This window comes from Anomalospiza imberbis, unplaced genomic scaffold (assembly GCF_031753505.1).
Source record: "Anomalospiza imberbis isolate Cuckoo-Finch-1a 21T00152 unplaced genomic scaffold, ASM3175350v1 scaffold_46, whole genome shotgun sequence".
NCBI classification, from domain to species: Eukaryota; Metazoa; Chordata; class Aves; order Passeriformes; family Viduidae; genus Anomalospiza; species Anomalospiza imberbis.
In genome coordinates this window covers 286,727-295,310 of record NW_027100070.1, presented here as the reverse complement: position 1 = coordinate 295,310, position 8,584 = coordinate 286,727, and positions in this window count along the sequence as shown.

Sequence of the window (8,584 nt, the reverse complement as noted above, 5' to 3'; positions counted from 1 at the left end):
CTCTGCTAAGGACAAGGTGTGGACATGTTTTTGGTACCTAGCTGTGTCTGTGCAGGGTTCTTGACGATATGGCAGCTCTAGTACCTAAATCATGCACGGTAATGCCAGTGCTACTGTTTGAAGAGAAATCTTAGGGAAGTCTAGCATAAGGACAAATTCCAGTACTGAGGCATTTGTAGGAAACTTGTTTTTCTGTCCTAAGCAGCATTTAGGCTCCCATTTTGATTCAGGCTATCCCATGTGTGAGGAGGGGACTCTGAATCATCAGGGAATACCTTGGACTTGTCGGGCTTAAAATCAAGAGATGGCCAGTACAAGAGGGCAAGGAAAAAGGTTTGAAAGAATCTTGGAAAACACTGCATGAAAGGTATATTTTCTATGCCTTAAAAGAATTCTCTTTAAACAGGAGGGAGGACACAGCTCTGGTTTTCCCTAGCTCTTTTCCCAGCCAGAGCAGGAAATGCTGCAGTGCCCAGCATCCTCTTATGTCCTACCTCCATGCCCACAGCATTTCTATCAGCAGGCTGGCACAGAGCCGTGTCTGGCAGTCCTGCTCTGAGCTGCTGATGTGCACGGGTGGGAGCAGCATGTGCTTGGTAGGGAATAGGCTGTGACCTAGGGTTTCCTCTGGAGAACAGCAGGAGTGAGACCTGCAGCCAGACTGGGGCTTCTCTCTGTTGTTATCATCTCTGCACTGGACACGCTGTGATCAGCACCGCACCAGCGGCTTCTTGGGGCTGCTTTAGTGAATCATGTGGGTGTGTGACAGCAAGAGTTGAGTGTGTTCCTGGTGTGTCTAAGCAGAAATAGGGAGCAAGATAAAGCCAACCTGAGCTCCTCATTTTTGGGAAGCCTTTGATAGAGGTGCTGAAGGGAATGTCTTTCTCCCAAAACCATTTAGCTACAGAGTTGGAGGAGGACTCGCTGAATACTCAGGTGAGAAAGTAGGAATGAAATAGCGAACATATTTAGCTGCAGCACCTCCTTGTATGACAGGCCGTTTTAGGTAAGAAAGGTGTGTGTTCAACCATTGCCAGGTCAGAAATGCTGCTTTTTCAGAGCAAAACTAATTGGGATCATCTTTGCAGAAACAGCCTCTAGCTTCTGCCTTTATCAGTCCTGTGATGACCAAGAAGCAGAGGATTGACCAAGAGCCCAGTGATATCCAGCCAGCAGCTGGTGGCCGCTCTCCTTCTTCCTTGGACCTGCCTTCCACATCCTGCTCACCTTTGAACCTGTCTCCAAGTGTCAGCTCCATTTCCACCTCCACCCATGAGCTACAAGAGAAAGATAAAATTCAGACTCCCTCGGGAATCCCAGTGCCTGTCAGGGTGCAGGGGAAGACTCCCAACTCCAAAGGTGAGAAAACAGAGTTAGACAGAGTGAAAAAACCATCCTTTGGAATTCGCTTGCCATGAGCAAAGCCAAAGAGATGAGCAGAGAGTGCAGGACCCAAGCAGAAAAGGAGTCACATGGTCCAAGTGCAAAGGGTATTAAAGTGATGGACCACTTTTAGATATGCTTCCATTTCATTTTTTACTGGATATCTGTATGGTTTTTTAGACATATCTAACCTCCCCTCCACCGGCACCTCCAAGTCCTCCCCACCTTCATCCCCAAGCCTGTCTTGGTGCCAGGGAATGCTCCAACCCCAAAGATGCAGCACTTTGCACTTGGCCTTGTTGAATCTGATGAGGTTGCAAGGGCCCCACTTCCTGGTCCTTCCGGATGGCATCCCATGCCTCTGGGTTTGGCAAACCTGCTGAGGGTGCACTTAATCCCACTGTCCATGTCATTCTAGATATAGCTCAATGCTTGAGCTTACAAACTGGGGAAATCATATAAAAGCATCACGCATAAAAATAATTTTTCATAAAAACTTCCCATCCAGTATCACTCCTTTACCAGCTTTTAATGACTGTTTCTTTTTAATGCTTTACTGTTTGGATTCTTGGAGATCTGTAAATGCCAAACAAATAGAGGCTCAAAAGTCTTGGTACATCCTTTTGAATCAACTTGCTTGCCTTCTCCAAACCTCCAATTTGAACTATTTGTTTCTGGTTTTCCCTCACTTCAGGAGGAAAAGCAGAAGTCAGAGAAGCCCAGCAAAGCAATTCAGGTCCTGTGCCTGAGAAGAAGAGGATGATGCCTGTGAGACTTGCAGACATCGACTGGAGTGGTTGCGCTGCTGTTTACGGCCGACCCTACAGGGACAGGGTGATTCATTTACTTGCTCTGAGGGATTACAAGGAGCCAGAGTTACTTGCTCGGCTGCAGAGAGATGGAGTCAGGCAAAAGGACAAGGATTCCCTTGGCAAAATCCTTCAGGAGGTGAGATCGTGGAGCTTGTGCCAGCACCTCTTCCATCATGCTATTCTGCTGTTCATCATTTTACTGCTTCCTCACCTGTTTAAATTAGAGACTTTTCCAATACTCCTTTGAGTTAAGTTCCACTGGGATTTCCTTCTCATAGGCTTTCATACAATGCACACCCATTGAAAGATGCAGTAGATCCTTCCTTCCTTTCTAAATATTCCCCATCCACATAGGCTTGTGCTGAATAATGCAAGCATTAATATATCAAATAGGAATATTTCCTCTTTAGCTAGGGAAAAGCATTTTGGAACCTAGTCAAAGGACTCAAATTCAACATGGATACACTTTCAGTTGATCCTACAGTGGCTTTAAGGAACTGATTCCCTGAACCTGTGAAGTTTGTTGCTGTGTTTGCCCAGGGCAGTGGCAGGGATTTTTTCACCCTGAAGACATTCACAATATAATGAGAGCCATGTTTTGCCATCCCAACTGAAGTAGCCCATTTAGATTTCTGTAGTTTGCATAGAGGTGTAATGAACATTTGTTCTCTGAAATGTCTGCCTGTAGGTTGCAGGCCTGAATGGAAAGGATAATTCCTTCAGTCTGAAGGAAGATCTGTTTCAAGCCCTTCAGACTGATTGGCCTGGCTACAGTAAAATCGATCAAGCGAATTTGAAGTTAATACTTCCTAGGTAAGTTCAGTCTTCTGGGGAAGGAAAAGAGCCTTTTCAGAAGAAAGCCCTGGGAAATGAAGCCTAGGTTCTTAGAATATGCTGAGATAGCAGGGACCTGCCAGGACCCTGGCCCTGCACAGGACACCACAAGAATCACACCAGGTGCCCAAGAGTGCTGTCCAAACACTTCCTGAAGCCTTGCTGCAGTGGCCACTGGCCTGGGGAGCCTGTTGCAGTGCTCAAGCACCCTCTGGGGCACAAATGTTTTCCTGATATCCTGCCTAAAGCTCCCTCAACTCAGCCTCATGCTGCTTCCTTGAGTCCTGGCACTGAAGGTCTGCAAGGAAAGGACTATGGCAGTTGATATTTCGGCCTTGTAACTTGAAGTATCGGACCATCCTTACAGAAAAACAGCTCCATCTCAGAACCCCACCAGCAGCAGCCAAGCGACATCTCCTGGGCCTTCTGAGAGAGATGCGCCAGCAAGACCTGCTCAGGTATTTTGTGCATTTTTAACATTCTGTACTCTGTATGAAGTTTCAGCAGACTTGTTGGTGGTATAAAAGCGGTGGTGTGAATGTGCAGGACCAGGTCTAAGTGTGTTTTGCCTCAGACTTTCTGAGTGCTGTGACAGGAAGGCTGTGATGAGAGGATCCTGCAGGGGTGGAGCAGCACTGTCCTGAGCCAAATTTCTGCTCTGCGTGAAGACTTGAGCTCAGTCCCCACCCTCAACCCATTCCCTGGAGAAGGCCTCAAAGGGGTGGCTCTGCAGGAAAAATCTCCTGTCCATAAGAGGCTGCACCAGGGCGGGGCAGATGGGGCCCTCTTGCTCTCTTGTCCCTGTCTCTCTGTCACTCTCATTGCTGACTCCAGCTCTGCAGTATCCACGTGGCTGCACCATCCACGTGGCTGCACCAACACAGGATCTGCAGAATGGTGATATTCCCTCAGTCCTTCCTCTGCCTCTATTTCTCTCCTCCCTCACTCTGCCAGGGCACACACGGCTGTCCTGTTCTACTCCATCCTCAGTTGGGAAGTTTGCTGGGGGTGTGGGGAGCTTGTGGCTATGTGTTGTGGCTTGTGAGTCAGCAGCTTTGAGAAGGTCCTTGGGAGGAGCTGAAAGATGATTGAAGGGCACTGAGCAACAGTGAGGGCTTGTTGGTGACCTCTTGTGAAACTCTCTTGTACAAATGTAAGGGCTTGTTAGCCAACAGCTTTTGAGTCTGCACAGCAGGTAGCCTGCTGCATTTAAGACAATTGCACCTAAAAGCACAAGAGTTTCTTGACATGTGGCTGCTGTCTTTGTTCATCCTGATGAGAATTCACAACCAACCATCACAACCAACCATCACAACCTGTACTCTTGCTGGATTTAAGACAACTGTACCTAGAAGCACAAGAGTTTCTTGACGTGCGACTGCTGTCTTTGTTAATCTTGATGAGAATTCACAACCAACCATCACACCCTGTACTCCTGGGTTCTAATAGTGAAGCACTAATCTCATTTTTAACACATGAGACTCTAAAACAGGCAGGTGCCTCTTCAGTAAATCATGTGGGTGTTTGACAGCAAAAGCTGAGTCTTTTCCTGGTGTGTGCAAGCAGAAATTGGGACCTAGATAAAACTTACTGGACCTCCCCTTTGGGGGAGGCTTTGCTGGAGCTGCTGAAGGGAGTGTCTACCTCCCAAAACCTTTTAGCAGTAGACTTGGAGAAGGACTTGCTATGTGCTAAGATGAGAAACTAGGAATGCAATAGAGCCGATATTTACCTGGAGATCTTCCATGTTTGACAGATATTTTTATTTAAAAAACATGGGTTTTCAACCTTTGCCAGTTCACAAATCCTGCTTTTTTAGAATGGGAGCAAAACCTGATCCGGGTCAGAGATTAATGAATTGTTTTGTTATTGTTGTAGAAACGGCCTTGGGCTTCTGGCTTGACCAGTCCTGCCATGAGCAAGAAGCAGAGGACTGAGCAGTAGCTCAGTTACCTCCAGCCAGCACCCGGTGGCCCCTCTTCTTCCTGGGTGCTGGCTTTGACATCCCATTCTACTTCCTGCCTGTCTCCAAATGTCGGCTCCATTTCCCCTGCACCCTTTAGGTTCAAGAAAGACACAAATTTCTGAGTTCTACAATGACAGCACTCATGTGCTGAAGACTACCATGTCAAAAAAGATGTGAAGAGAATTTGGGAGGCTGAAGCACTAGTGACCCTTGGATCTCAATGAAGGTATAAATGTGCAGCTTTTCCTAACTCCAGTGTGGATAATGATGGAGTAAAGATTTGATGATTAAGAGAAGCCTCTGCATGAATTAAGAGGCAAGAAAGACCATATGCCAGAGTCAATAGCACAGACATTATTTAATAGTAAATGTGAACTAGGGAGATAGAAAGCTAAAGAAGGAGATGGGCCAGGTGGGGAGAAGTGCTGAGATGAACACCGAGGAGGGTTGGGCCCGGACGGGCCCTCCCTTCCTGCAGTGCAGCTGCACAGGCTCAGCTGCAGCAGTGGTGCTGCATCCCCTCATCGTATTTGCAGGGCAGGAGGGGAGGGAGAATTGTGTGTGCGTGCGTGTGTGTGTGTGTGTGTATGGTAAAAAACTCTGGAAATTGCTGCAACCTTGTGTTGGAGCAGTGGCCCCTTAGTTCCATGCGGTTCTGTTGTGTCACAAGGGAAAACTTCCTTTCTTCATATCACAATGGCTGCTTGGCTCCATGCAGCCTTACCTGTTGGTTAAATCATCTTCCATCATGTCACAATAACTACTTGGTCTGAAAAAGCTGCACTGTGTCGCAATGGCCCCTTGGTTCCATGTGGTTCTGTTAGGAATCCTTGCTTTCTTCATGTCACAATGGCTCCTGGGAAACATATGGCCTTACCTGTGAGTTTGATCATCTTCCATCATGTCACAATGGTCTCCTTTGTATGAAAAAGTTCCAGTGTGTCACAGTGGCCCCTTGTTTCAATGTGGTTCTGTTAGGCCACAATGGAAACCTTGGTTTCTTCGTGTCACAATGCCTCCTTGGCTCCATTTGGCCTTACCTGCTGGTTCAATCATCTTCCACCATGTCACAATGGTCTCCTAGGTTTCAAAAAGCACCATTGTGTCACAGTGGCCCCTTAGTTCCATGCGGTTCTGTCGTATCACAATGGCATCCTTGCTTCCTTCGTTTCAGAATGGCTCCATGGCACCATATGGCCTTACCTGTGAGTTTGATCATCTTCCATCATGTCACAATGGCCTCGTTCGTCTGAAAAAGCTCCACTGTTTCACAGTGGCTCCTTGATTCCATGTGGTAATGTTAGACACCACTGGAATCCTTGCTTTCTTCATGTCACAACGCCTCCTCGGCTCCATGTGGCCTTACGCATGGGTTCATTCATCTTCCATCATGTCACAATGGCCTCCTTGGCTTCAAAAAGCTCCACTGTGTCACAGTGGCCTCTAAGTTCCATGCGTTTCTGTTGTGTCACAATGGAAACCTTGCTTTCTTCGTGTCACAATGGCTCCTTGGCTCCATGCGGCCTTACCTGTTGGTTCAATCACCTTCCATCATGTCACAATAAGTCCCTGGTCTGAAAAAGCTCCACTGTGTCACAATGGATCCTTGGCTCCATGCGGTTCTGTTAGGCACCAATGAAATCCTTGCTTTCTTCATGTCACAATGCATCCTTGGCTCCATGCGGCCTTACCTCTGCGTTCAATCATCTTCCATCATGTCATAATAATCTCCTTGGATTGAAAAACCTCTACAGTGTAACCATGGCTCCTCCCTTCCATGTGTCCTTACCTGTTAGTTCAATCCTCTTCCATCATGTCAAAATGGTCTCCTTGGTTTCAAAAAGCTCTATTGTGTCACAATGGCTCCTCCGATCCATGCGGCCTTGCCTCTGGGTTCAATCATCTTCCATCATGTCGCAATAATCGCCTTGGTTTGAAAAAGCTCCACAGTGTCACCATGGCTTCTTCATTCCCTATGGCCTCACCTGTTGGTTCAATCATCTTCCATCATGTCACAATGGTCTCCTTGGTCTGAAAAAACTCCACTGTGTCACAGTGGCTCCTTGGTTCCATGTGGTTCAGTTAGGCCACAATGGAATCCTTACTTTCTTAATGTCACAATACCTCCTTGTCTCCATGTGTCCTTTACCTCTGGATTCATTTGTGACACGACAGATCCGCATGGCGCATGGAACCAAGGGGCCACAGTTACACAGTGGAGCTTTTTGAGACCAAGGAGCCATTGTGACATGATGGAAGATGCTGAAACCAACAGGCAAGGCCACATGGAGCTAAGGGCCATTGTGACAAGAAGAAAGCACGGTTAACATTGTCACGTGACAGAACTGCATGGAACCAAGGGGCCACTGTGACACAATGAAGCTTTTGGAAGCCAAGGAAACCATTGTGACATGGTGGAAGATGATTGAACCATCAGGTAAGGCCACATGGAATCATGGCGCCATGGTGACACTCTGTAACTTTCTCAAACCAAGGAGATTATTGTGACATGATGGAAGATGATTGAACTCAGAGGTAAGGCCACATGGAGCCAAGGAGGCATTGTGACATGAAGAAAGCAAGGATTCCACTGTGGCCCAACTGAAACACATGGAACCAAGGAGCCACTGTGACACAGTGGAGCTTTTTCAGACCAAGGAGACCATTGTGACGTGATGGAAGATGATTGAACCTACAGGTTAGGCCACATACATTCAAGGAGTCGATTTGATATGAAGAAAGCAAGGACTCGTTGTGACACAACAGAACCACATGGCGCATGGAACCAAGTGGCCACTGTGACTAATTGGAGCTTATTCAGACTAAGGAGTTATTGTGACCTGATGGAAGATGATTGAACCAACAGGTAAGGCCACATGGAACGGAGGAGCCATGGTGACACTCATGATGGAGCTTTTTCAATCCAAGGAGACTATTATGACATGATGGCAGATGATTGAACTCAGAGGTAAGGCCACATGCAGACAAGGAGGCATTGTGACATGAAGAAAGCAAGGATTCCATTGTGGCCTAACTGAACCACTTGAAACCAAGGGGCCGGCTGCTGTGACACAGTGGAACTTTTTCAGACCAAGGAGACCATTGTGACATGATGGAAGATGATTGAACCAACAGGTAAGGCCCCATGGAATGAAGGAGCCCTGGTGACACTGTAGAGCTTTTTCAAGCCAAGGAGATTATGGTGACGTGATGGAAGATGATTGAACTCAGAGGTAAGGCCACATGGAGCCAAGGAGGCATTGTGACATGACGAAGGCAAGGATTCCACTGTGGCCTGACTGAACCACATGGAACCAAGGAGCCACTGTGACACAGGGGAGTTTTTTCAAACTCAGGAGACGATTGTGACATGATGGCAGATGATTGAACAAACAGGCAAGGCCACATGCAGTCAAGGAGTCGTTTTGATATGAAGAAAGCAAGGACTCCATTGTGACACGACAGAACCGCATGGCGCATGGAACCAAGAGGCCACTGTGACACATTGGAGCTTTTTCAGTCCAAGGAGACCAATATGACATGATGGAAGAAGAATAAACCAACAGGTAAGGCCACATGGAGCCAAGGA